The sequence below is a fragment of the Euprymna scolopes genome, chromosome 17 (genome assembly GCF_053919585.1).
Source record: "Euprymna scolopes isolate OS-2025 chromosome 17, ASM5391958v1, whole genome shotgun sequence".
Taxonomy (NCBI): Eukaryota; Metazoa; Mollusca; class Cephalopoda; order Sepiida; family Sepiolidae; genus Euprymna; species Euprymna scolopes.
The window spans coordinates 14,143,300-14,157,074 of record NC_136498.1 but is presented as its reverse complement, the minus strand read 5'-3'; positions in this window follow the sequence as shown (position 1 = coordinate 14,157,074).

The window sequence follows — 13,775 nt, the reverse complement described above, 5'->3', positions numbered from 1 at the left end:
TTCATCAAATTCTATTTTTTTATTTTCTTTAATGAATAATTTTCTACCTCATTGATTTTCATAAGTTTTAGATATAATCATCTTAAAAATATGAGGAATATGTAGATATCATTGTTTTCATGTGAAATTCAGTTTTACGATTTCAGAAATTTCATCCTAATGGTGTAGAAGCACTAAAAAAATCATATTCTAAAAATCATGTAAATTAATCAAGTAGTTTTATTTTTATAAAGAAAATCATTTTTAAACGATTTAAAGCAATTAATGGAAAATCGTATCCATTTCAAGGTTAATCTTGCAAATTTGAATTATTGTTTAGTTATCCTCCTCTGTTTCTTGAAGATGACAACATAAGACAGTCATAAAATTTGATTTTCTTGTTAAAAATAAAACTACTTGGATGTAATTATCAAAATAAAAGTGAGGAAATTGTGGTTTAACTAACGTTGCTGGTTTGTAACTGGAAGGTTTTGCTTTTGAATGTTTTGTCGATGGGACGGTTCTTTCCAGTGATATGTATGGATGATTGGAACAATGCCGATTTGCATGTGCAAAGCGACTGCTGCATTCTGAAAACAAAAAGAATGCACTATGAGAAGGACACATTCAGTTGATAAAACGTCAGAAAAAAAAAATCACATAAATTTTAGTCTTATAAAATTCTTTGCAGTTAATAAAAAAAAATCACATAAATTTTAAAGTCTTATAAAATTCTTTGCAGTTAATAAAAAAAAATTAAGAAATTTACGTGCAGAGTTTGAACCTACAGACCATGTCATACAAAAAAAAAAAAAAAAAAAAAAAAAATGCTATCAACTTACCCACAGTATAATTTTCATGGCCTGTTGTTCTATCATTGTTGCTAAGCAACATGGAAAAAATGGCTTTACTGATGATAAATTAAAATAATTGGTTCGATTATCTGTAATTATCAAGGGTATTCTGAGACAAAACTTAACTAAGATCACTTCCAGACTTATACACTAAAGTTCTGTAAATTTTAAAGAAAATCTGTTCAGCCGTTTTGGACTCTATAAGGAATGAATTCACACACACAAAGTTGCATTTATATAATTGTATATATATATATATATATATATATATATATATATACACACATTTCAAACTAATTTGGGGATATCTTAAATAGGATGACCCCTAAAATAAATGTGGTATTGTGGTGACTGAAATAATTCTCGTTAAGAGTAGGATAGACATGTTATCACTTTAAACTAACGATGACAAACGACATCCATGTATATTGTTGATGGCTTGTGCCTAATTCGTTTTAAATGCAATTTTTTTTTTAGTATTTTTTATAAATAAATAATTCAAAGTGTAGTATCTGTTCTCAACATCCAAGTGATACCACACATTTTACTATCGACGAAATGGCGTATACTATTAGAAAATATGATAATGCAAATTGAAAATGTATATTACTGAATATTAATTTATATATTTCTATCACTTTAAACAAACGATGACAAACGGCACCCATGTATATATTTTTGATGGCTTGTGCCTAATTCGTTTTAAATGCAATTTTTTTTGTATTTTCTGTAAATAAATAACTCGAAGTGTAGTATCTGTTCTCAACTTCCAAGTGACATCATATTTTACTATCAGCGAAATTGCACATAATATAAGAAAATATGATAATGCAAATTAAAAATGGAATATTAATTTATTAGAAGCAAATTAAGAATAACCAAAGCTGTTTGTGGGAATTTACAGGTTACTATATGTTAGTGATGGGACGATTTCAATATTTTTACCGATTCCGTACCAAATTTCCGATTCCTCACTAAATTCCCAATTCTGATTCTTTATAAATTTCTAAATATTTAACTATAAAGTTTCTATTTTTTCCTCGATTACCATAAAAACACGTTTTTCCTAAACATAAAAACATACTTGTGAGGGATAATGTATAGATTTTTACTGGTAATTTAAAATCAATAAATATTTTATTATTACTAACATGCAGTCGAAGGTTTTGTTTTAAACGATATCAAATAAAAAAAAAGGCAATTAAAGGAATCGTTTCTGGCATTGGAAAATATTCACAAATTTTTCCGATTCAGATACCAATTCCGATACCCCAAAAAGTTCCAATATTTTCAATTCCCGATTCTGATTAATCGTCCCAACACTAGTGTATATATATGAAATTTCAAAATGTTATGTTGTATCATAGAATTTAATAAGTATAACCTGTTTTAATGTTAACACAGTTAGGATATGTGGGAAAAAACTTGTACATTTATTATATATAAGTATATTTATATTTTTATTTTCAGAAGTTTAGATGGTTTATCCCATCTTCTGAAAATATAAATATTACGCTCTTCAAGATGTAAATATAAATATAAATAAAAAAAAATATTTAAAAAAATGATTGAATTATTTATCATTTATCTTCTCATAACGATTGTACATTACTGCAAAAATATGTATTATGCTCTTCACTTTGCTGGAATTATATATATATATATATAATTCCAGCAAATTGAAGAGCGTAATATTTGTACATTTATAAGCTACAATCAACATCCAAATGAATGCTTTAACGATTATAACGGTTTTCAAAAGGCGAACAATTAAAAGATACATTTGCCTTACTTAAAAATTGCTAGGTTTATTTATGGTGTTTTTTACATATAAAAAAACCCCACCCAATACTTTTGCTGATGATGAGACTTTGTTTAAAAAAAATTATGTAAAAATTATTGTCCGTGGCTTAATGTCTATCACAATAAAAACATCGTTTCCGAAACAATCGTACAAATTATTGATTTTGTTGTTGTTCCTTCTTATGAAACAGATTTTTAGTTTTTAATTCTAATTTGAATTTTAAATTATCAATCACATTACTAAATATTAAAGTAGCTCTAGGATACTTGTCTATTGAGCTTATTATATATCTGAATTACAACGAGCACTACCCACATGAAAATGGATGACGTCATAAAAGATGAATGGTCGCTTTATGACGTCATTCACCTTTTGTGACATCATCCAGTGTGGACAGTGGCACACATACTAAATATACCATTACAATTTGGTTGCTGGCATAAACCATTGTGCACGGCACAAATAAAGATGAAGAGATGACAAAGAGTAGCTTCAAAAAAACGAATGAAGACGATTAAGTTTTTATACATTTATATCATCCAAACAGAAAACAAAAACAAAAAAACAAAGTATTCATCAAACATCCGACAGACAGAGGTTGTTCAGCGTGTGAGTTGAAGAAATACGTATCAGACATTTGTGGAAAAATTTGAGAAATTGTGGTCTTGATAGCTATTGTTAAAATGTCACAAAAATTAAAAGTATCTTCATTTTTACAAACGGCTTCCATACTTTTTTAATTTCTTTGCATGAAAATAAATATTGCCATTCTTTCTACTTAGCAGCTGTGTTCCAAAACTTGATTAGTTTAGGAGTTGATCCTGTACACACCTGTAACAGAGGGTACGATTGCAAAAGAACAGATATACTGTTACAATTTGGTCACTGGCATAAATAAATATGCCATAACCGTCTTGCATGGCGCAAATAAAAATGAAGAGATGACAAACAGTAGCTTCAAAAAAACGAATGAAGACAATTAAGTTTTTATACGTTTATATCATCCAAACGGAAAACAAAAACAAAAAACAAAGTGTTTATCAAACATCTGACAGACAGGGGACACCCGGTGAAGGTTTAAGTAAACAGCACAACGCACAACTCTCAACTTCTCTTTTCCTCTTCTGTCAGTTGCCTTGCGACCTGCTGTCTGTCAACTCGGCACTTCGACTTCAACAAAAAGGGGGGGGGGGCTTCTAACTTCGCAACTTGCCATGTTTATATACAAATTGGCTGGCATGTTGCAAAAATAACCTTTGACCTTCGAGTGGTCACCACACGTTGGCTAGATATTGATACCCAATTCACACGTATCAAATGTTGATCAGGTCAGCTTTCTGTATTGTGTTTTATTCTAGTTTTACACAATTTCTCAACTTTACTCCATTTGCTAACTTTATGAAAACAGAAAAAAAAAAAGTCTAATTTAGCAAATCTTTTAAGATTTTGATCTCTAATGGAACAGCGTTTAGTCCTGATCCTTTTTCTTTCTTGGAGATAGGAGTGCACCAACCTCTGTCTGTCACATAAGCAAGCAAGATAGACACATCCAGAGGTTTAGTAGTGTACGAGATATTTAGCAAGACCTATCCTTTTCATATACTGCTTATGTATATGTCATGTAAGTCATTGGGTTTACCTTGCAAGAAGACATTTTATTGATTAATTATTCTTTGAATTAAATACAGTAGAACCCAGGGATATGGTAACCCTAGGGTATGGTTTTTTCAGGTTACAATGTGGAATACAATATTTTTCCGACCCCTGGTTACAGTATTTGCCCCGCCTTACGGTGTTATTTATAATGTTATTTGATTACATACATGCATATTATATTCTGTACTGTATAATAATGAAAAAAACATCAATAATTTTCTTTCATTTTTATAAACAAATAGTCAATTCATGGTGTAGTATTTTATTCTAAAATTAAACTTTCTTCACTATTATAGAGAAAGTGACAGCTTGGCAGTATCAGAATTATGCAGTCTGGCAGACAGATTTTGTATTAGGACTGCAACATGGCTAACAAAGTTCTGGTAAAAAATTCAAAAAGGGTCAGTATTAGAATCTGTCTTCTTCTGCACGTGGCAAGCAAAAATGTGTCAGTTGTTGAACCGAAAAACAACGGAGTAAAATTCATTTTTTGCGGACTGTTATCCTCATCTTCATAGTTGTTGTTGTTGTTGTTTCACAACGTTTCGGCCAACTATTCCTCTGGCCTTCTTCTGGTGATTAACCACGACAGGATAGGAATGTTGAGTCTTGTAACTGTATCTCCAGTAATTACTGCCTTCCATAGTTGATGTCTCACAAGCATTCATATCTCGTCGCAGTTAATCACCTGAAGAAGGCCAAAAGATGAGTTGGTCGAAACGTGGCAAAAAAAAAAAAAACAACTCTGAAGATGAAAATAACAGTCTGCAAATAAATAAATAAATAAATAAAATATACAAGTTACTCATCTCAAAGGATTCCAATAAAAAAATAATATATAATGGAGTTTAAAGTGGCAATGTTTATTCTGTACCATTTCTTTATGTGTTCTGCGATAAACCTTCCTTGACTTTGCATGCAACTACTGAGCTTTGCTGTCCTCAGTGTAAAACCTGTTGGTTAAGAAATAGCTGCAACCAATGAGGAGGTCTTCATGCAGACCAATCCCAATTTTGCACATTCTATGCAGAAGTTCAATTCCCTTAACAACAGCAGCAGAATAAAATATTCAATTTTTATTAGTTGAAAAACTTTTTTACTATGTGTCATCATTTATCATGGCACAAAGGCCACTTGAGGATAAGGATTAATGGTTAATTTTTAAGGTCAATGTCAAGGTTATATAAGATGCAGGACTTCATGGAGTACAATATGGGACAAGTAATGAGTCTCTATGATGAAGAGAATCACAATTCAATGAGGGTTTCCTCTCTAGAGCAATAGCTCTTGACATATTAAAGGATATTGATAGGATTTGGCATAAAGGTATATTTCACAAGATTTCCAGCTATGGAATATCTGGAAATGTCTTCTAAAGCATTGAATACTTTCTCTCCGATAGGTTTATACAAGTAGTTGTCATTGAGCAAAAGATCAACACTGGCATGCCTGAAGGATCCATCCTAGGCCCACCTCTCTTCGTTTATCTTCATCAATTTATCTCCCAAATGACATTCTACAAGCTTCTGAGTTTGACCTTCACTCCTGACCTGAAATGGAAGATTTACATCAAATCTATTGTCAAGGTTGCTGGAAAAATGGTTGTGTCATTCTACCGATACAGAAGGTACCTCACTCCTAATACAGTCTTCTACCTATATAAGAGCAAAATATGTCCTAAAATGGAGTACGATTAGCACATCTAGGCAGGAGCTGTTTAGAGCACTCTATCCTACCTCGACAGACTTCAAAACTAGTTTCAAAACTTAGTATGTGCTGCCCTTATCTCCTCCCTGCAACCTCTTTCCCACAGAAGAGATGTTGCGAGCCTGTCTTTACTTTATCGTTATTTTCATGCCAAGTGCTCGTCTGAGTCTATGGTCCCCCTCTGCCAAACTTTCATAAAAAAAACACTCGACTAGCTACAACCACTATCAACAATTTCCCCCATTCTCTATCTGTGCCTAAATCTAAATGCAAATTCCATGAACAAAGTTTCTTTCCTAGAATTGTCTATCTGTAGAACCTTGTTCTGCTGGGCTGCTTTCCAGCAGATTACAACATGGTCATTTTCAATTCCAATGTAAGCAAGTTCTTATTTAGCTGTCCTTTAAAATAATCTAATTCTACTACATTTCCACCACTACTGATCACTACGCTGTTGTCCCAGTCACCACTGTACACTCATTAACCCTTATCCTTGAGTCGCCTTCAAACCCTAATCAATGGTAACTTCCTTGTAAAAATAAAAAAAAAGAACATATGACCTTTAACCTAGATATTCGAACATTAAATCTGTTCTAAGTTAGACCGAGACTGATTTTGACCAAGTTTGGTGGTGATTGGTCAAGCGATGTGGATGTTAGGCTACACACAAACAGTTACAAAATTGACCAAAAACATAACATCCGTAGTAGCGGTAAAAAGCTCTCAACACTTGCACAGCTAATTACATCTAAAAGCTCTTTTATTCTATCCTTACCTGGAACTGGACATTTAAATGGTTTTTCACCAGTGTGTCGCCTTAAGTGGGTTCGTAAGTGTCCACTTTGACAAAATGATCGACTGCAGCCGGGATAGTTACATTTGTACGGTTTCTCACCTTATAAAGAAAAAAAAAATTTTTTTTAAAACAATAAAATCAAAATAATACAGAAATTTATGCAAAAAAAAAAAAAAGAAAAAAAAAGAGCGATCATCAATTTCTTTACTAGTGCTGCCACACAGTGACCCATTCTTGAAGTCGCCTATTGCAAAAAAAAACTAAGATTAAAAAAATAATAATATCTAAGTTGATAATTTAAGAGCCGTGAATTAATCGTAATAAAAACTTCTCCCCTCATTATAAAATTTATATTTGATTAAAAGTTATTAATAAGAGTTAATGTTCATTTGTCCATATTTGACCCAATATATAGTAATGATTTAAAAAGTTAAACAAAAATGACTTGTGTGCCACCACTGAGAATTGAAACCAAAACGTTTAGTTTACAAGTTACTTTTTCCTTTGACGTTAATGCCTGAACTATGAAGACATGTTTGCTGCAAGGTTAAAAATTAAACCAATAGCTATTACGTTACACATGCATATTCGTAATGCCATCATTTGACCTTCACTTGGCAAATTTCATGTTTTTTAATTGTCACACTTTTATACCAATTTTTCCCCGGCTATAAACCCAAATATAAAGTTTCACATGGGTTTAAATATCCTATATATTAAGTTTCATGTCTGTAGACCAAAAACTGACAGAGGAGTTTGGTAGGTAAAATTTTTTAAACAAATACATATGCATACATAAATATATATAGAAAGAGGTTTGTGTTTACTATAACCTTTTTATGCAAATATTACGCAAGTATAAATCATGTAGAATATCAGCATGAATACAATTACATGTAATAGTTAACTAAAGATGAACATCACACAAGAAAACCGAAAAGCTAATAGGAAATTAATTAAAGTGAATGTGTAAAAGAATGTGCAAATTAGCTAGATCTTTTGCAGATGCAATTCCAGGACCCATATACAACAAAGTTGTATTTTCTTTTTAAATAAATAAATAGAAAAAAAAGGGTTTTTAATATGAATATCAATACACACAAAAAAAAAACAACAAATTTATATATATATATATATATATATATATATATATATATATATATATATATATATATATATATATATATATATATATAATAAAATAAACAGATAAATTGCTTTCGAACACACTTTCAGATGTGAAAAAAGAATTTTATTATTAATTTTTTTCTAATTAATTTTGGATTTAAAAACAATATCTCCTTGAGTTTTATTGATCTTTTTTTTTCCTAAGTAAGTAAAATTACAAAGTCCATCCTCATATTGTGTTATCGAGATTGCGCTAGCTGGTATTTGCTGAACTCTTTAGTTTTCTTTATAAAGCCGAAAAGGCGCATGGTTGCCAAATATGAAATTAAAAAAAAAGTGTTGGCAAATAAAAGCATCTTGAATAGGAAAATTATAGAATAAACAGATAAACTGAACACGCGAAAAAATGTCATCCCTATGACCTTGAACTATACTGAATTCAAAGTCATCCAGAATAAAATACTAAATGATTCTCCAGCCCATGATAGGATCATAGATTTGCTCTGAATTTGGTCCAACGTCAGTATCAGAGTTTGATGTGTCAGCTTAAATGCAATTTAGGTCCAACTGTAAAAATTTCACAAGATAATTTTATATGTTAGACCAAACCATTTAAAAAAAAAAAAAAAAGCTGAAAATGGATTGCGATTCTGCCATTCTTTTGTTTGGTTTATGAATGGGACTTTTGAAAGATTTCAGAAGTCGACAGTATAGACACTTGACAAATTGAGGCCATTAACTGAACATTCAACCCAAGAGCCATTCATTTTCTCTTTGGTTCGGACACTTAGCACACAATTCTTGTAGTCATTTAATCACAAGATTCTATTCAACATTCTTGGGGTTAATATAGTTTACTTGGCAAATTAAAAAAAAAAAAAAGCCAACATTACCTGACGTGTTGGCCGACACTCTTACTGTTACTATCTGTGACCTCTAACGATGTTAATGGCTCACTCATCATGGAGTTCTTTGGGAAAATGCATGATTGGTTATAATGGATACAATCATGGACTATGGAATCGGATATTAAGGACATGGGTAGCCAATGGCAGAAAAAAAGAAGCTGAAATTGAGATGGATTTATGTTTCTGACTATTTTTAAATGAGGATTTATTATTTGAATTCTTCAGACTACTGTTCTCATCTTGAGTGTCATTTTCATGACGTCTTGGTCGATGTAACCTCTGAACTTTTTCAGGTGTATTTTGCTGAACTTGGGAATTTTTCTGTCAAACTCAGGAATCTGCATGGAATTTCAAACAGAACTCTTTATTAAATCCACAAGGGTAGCATGCTATTGTTCTGTCAGCCATGACTAGGTAGAAGTCCTAAATAATTTGCGATTTTATTTTAAGTATTGTTTGCACTGAGGATTGAACGCTCAACCTCAGGAAAAGTGTAACTTTATAACTGGATTTTATGAAATACTTTATCCACCGCACCATAGATTCTTGCGGATCTCTCTCTCTCTCTCTCTATATATATATATATATATATATAAAGCTTGATGTATCTTAAATTTAACAAGAGAGCATCTATACTATAAATCTCACCTGCTTGTTTAAATGTATGTATGTACGTATGTATGTATGTATGTATGTATAAAAAAACTTTTGACAGACGCAAAGGGTTTTCACGAGATCAGTATTGTTTTGAAGCTCAACCCTTGACGACAAATATCAAAAACTTGGCTAAAAAAATTAATTCCATCAACCTCAACTGGACACTTTTCTACAGGGAGGGGTCACTTTTTTCGCCAATATTTTCGAAAGTCATCCTCTCTTTTCGATTGCCTAGCCTTAATTTAAACCTATGTCACTTCCGGTTTGGCGATGGACGTAACAACAAAGACATCACTTCTTTTTTTAAAATTCTTTTCCTCCTTTGCGATACGGGTTCAAGCCTGCCTGCTACCACTTCTAAAAAATTTTTTTTTTTTCGCTCAACAAACACCCCCAAACACCTGGTCAATGCTGGACACCCAGGCTAGTATATATATATATATTAGCTGACAGCCCGACGTTGCTCAGTCGTACAATACACTTAAACATGATATTTTAATTCATGCAGATGATTGTGTATGTATGTATTATAGAATCGATCCTCTATTGATTATTATATATTACGACGATTTAATTTGTCTGGCAGACTAATTCGCAAACAATATTTTTAAAACTTTTAAAAATAATAATGATAATGTCATTCATCTGTGTTTGTTTATATAATCACGTCAGCTAATATTTGGGCTTGACAATGAATGCCGTGGAAAAGTCATTTCTGATTAATGTTTAGTTTCAAAATATGCAAGCAAAAAAATGATTTGCAGTGATTTTATCGTAAATTGAACTTATTAATAAGAAAATATTAAAATAAAATGGTGAGGTACACCTGGGCTTGAATAGCGGATCATTCGATGCGTAGTTGAATCTACCACCGCTAAGCTATATCTCCGAATTATAATAAATTTGCTTCAAAAAGAAATGATTTGCTGAAATTTTATTATCTCCCTTGTCCAGTGTAACATGAAATATTCCCCTGTAAGAAATATTCTTTTTTATCTATAAGAGAGAAAATCTATTTTTAAGATTGGATTTTTTCGATTTTTTGATACTTATCAGATGAATTTCTGTAGAAAACATATCTAAGAACACTGCCAGACATATAAATTAGCTTTGTGTGAAATTTCAAAAAGATAGGCTTAACTGTTTCGGAACCTATGAAGAAAGAACTCACACACGCACGCACGCACGCACGCACACACACGCACACAAAGTGACTTTTATATAATTGTAGATATACATATATATATATAAGTGTTAGGATGATTAATCAGAATCAGAATAGGGTATTGGAATCGATATAGGAAAAACAATTATTGCATCTTTTTCGATGCCAAATGATTTTTTTTTTTTTTGCTTATTTTTATTGAAAATTTAGTTTTCCATAGTTGGACTAATGATAAAGTGATGAATTTTTAATCATTTTAAATCACCAGCAAAATTTAAATTTATAAATCCCTTCGTAATTTTATATTTGCAAAAATATATGCATATATTGCATGGATTTTTATGGTAATATGAAAAAAACAAAACAAAAAAACTTTATAAATATTTACAAATTTAAAAGAATTGGAATCTGTAATTATACTAGGAAAAATACTGGAATCGTCCCATCAATAATATATATATATATATATATATATATATATATATATATATATATATATATATATATATAATTTTTATTAAATTTATTTATACAAACATTGATGTAGCCTTCAATGTTTGTATAAATAAATTTAATATACCTGCTCTGTTTGAGCACTTTTTGATAGACACATGTTTCATTGAATGTACTTCTAGGAAACTTTTTTTTTTTTTTTTTTACATAGGCATCACCACATTATCAAGGCCAAGAGGCCACTCAAGGATAAGGGTTAAAGAGTGTACAGTAGAAATTGGACAATATAGTAATCATTAGTAATGAAAATTTGGTAAATTTGATAACTTATATGGAACGGCTCATCAAGAACTTATTTACGTTAGACTTAAAGACAACCATATTGTAGTCAGCCGGAAAGCAGGAAAACGGAAGACAATTCCACAGGCGTGCACTTCTAAGAAAGAAGCTTTGTTCATGGAATCTATGTTTAGGTTTAGGCACAGATAAAGAGTGGGGGGAATTATTGATAGTGTTTACAGCTAGACGAGTGTTTCTTGTGAAAGTTTGGTGAGGGGGGACCATAGACTGAAGCTCAGTCGAACACTTTCCATGAAAATAACGATACATCAGAGACAAACTCGCAACATCTCTTCTGTGAGATATAGGTTGCAAGGAGGAGAAAAGGACATCTCCTACGAGGCTGCGAAGTCTATTTTGAACTCTATCAAGGCAGGCCAAGTCCTTTCTAGCAGCTCCTGCCCAGATGTGGCAACAGTATTCCATCCTTGGACGTACTTACTGCCATAATATATATATATATATATATATATATATATACCCGTTCACATACACCTTTCACGATAAAGATAGAACCCAGAATTAGATAGAATCGAGCAATTGCATCGACAACGGACAACGCCAGACCCAAAGTGGGTTTCGATGTACTACATCTCATCAGTGACATGCTCCGACAAGCGCGAACCCAGGTCGTCGCAGTGTGCAATACTGACGACCTGACCATATGGGCCACGGCGCAATCTATTGACTATGCCTCGATTTTTTTACGATGTGACAAACAACGCGTCCTACAACTAAGATAGTTACTGCTGGTATGCAGGCGGTAGATATTACATCTACAAACATTAACTGAAATTAGCCGACTCCCCAGACACGGTTTCGGAACAACCTTATTTGTCGTAGGATGTAGAACTGGATAAAAATATAAGAATTTAAAAAAATCGAGGTCAGTATTGCACACTTCATGAGTGCGACAACCTGGGTTCGTGCCTATGTCGGAGCACGTCATTGATGAGATGCAGTACATCGAAACCCACTTTGGGTCTAGCGTTGTCCGTTGCCGATGCAATTGCTCGATTCTATCTAATTCTGGGTTCTATCTTTATCGTGAAAGGTGTATGTTAACGGGTATTTATATATATATCTATAATCTCCTCTTAATGTCTAATATATACATATATATACATATATATATATATATATATATATATATATATATATATATATATATATATATATATATGTATGTATGTATATATATGTATATATATATATATAAATTAATGTTGGGTTGACTTCAACCGGAAAAATTAGAAATTTTTGGGGGGTATTGGAATCAGAAAAATATTTGCTTTTTTCCAGATGTCAAAAACGATTCCTATAATTTTTGTTTTTCTTATTTGACTTTGTTTAAAACAAGATCTTCCACTACTGGTAGTAATGAGAAAATAATAAACATTTATTGATTTTAAACACAAGTAATATTAAAATCTGTAGACCACCCCCTTCACAAACGTATTTTCATGTTTGAGAAAATAGCTGCACATTTTATATCTGTTTTTATTGTAATCAAGGAAAAATAAGAACTCTATAGTTAAATATTTGGAGATTTATAAAAATCAGAAATTATATTGGAATCGGAAATTTAGTACGGAGTCAGTAATTGCATCTGAATTATTCCAAATATTGGAATTGTCCTATCACTAATATATATATATATATATATACACTCATGAGCCAAAAAAAAAAAAAAAAAAAAAAAAAAAAATGGGCCAAGAGTGAAAGAAGGAAAAAAATAGATTTTTCAATATTTTTCCATGAATTTTTGTTAAGTTTAACTGAAAATTTCTATTTTGCAGATTCTTATTATAATAGCATATAATAATAAGTGGAGAAATGAATCCTAAAAATGGTAAGATTGCATCTTGGTGAGGATATAAAAAACCGAATTGCAGGATTAAGGCAGTCCAAAATGACTTACAAGCAGATTTTTGATATTTTAAGAAAAGAAAATGTGAGAACATCTTTTTCTGCAGTGAAGCGAATTGGTCAAAGGTTTGAAGTTGAACGCTTGGTAAAGGGGAAATTTAGATCTGGTCGCCCTAGAGCATCCACTTTGAAGGACAGCCACAGGCTAAAATTAACTGTTTTAAAGGATCGAAAGAAAACTTGTTGAGCATAGCAAAGAATTCAAAACAGGGACTGGAAATTGTCTTTCTAGATATACAATATCTAGACGAATGAAAGAAATGGGATTTTCCTCTAAAAGGTGTTCAAAGAAGCTATTTTTATCTAAGAAGAATATCAATGATTGAAAGAGATTTTTCTCATGTTATGGCAAGAAAGATACAGACTGGTTCAGGAATGTTTTCTGGTTAGAGGAATCAAG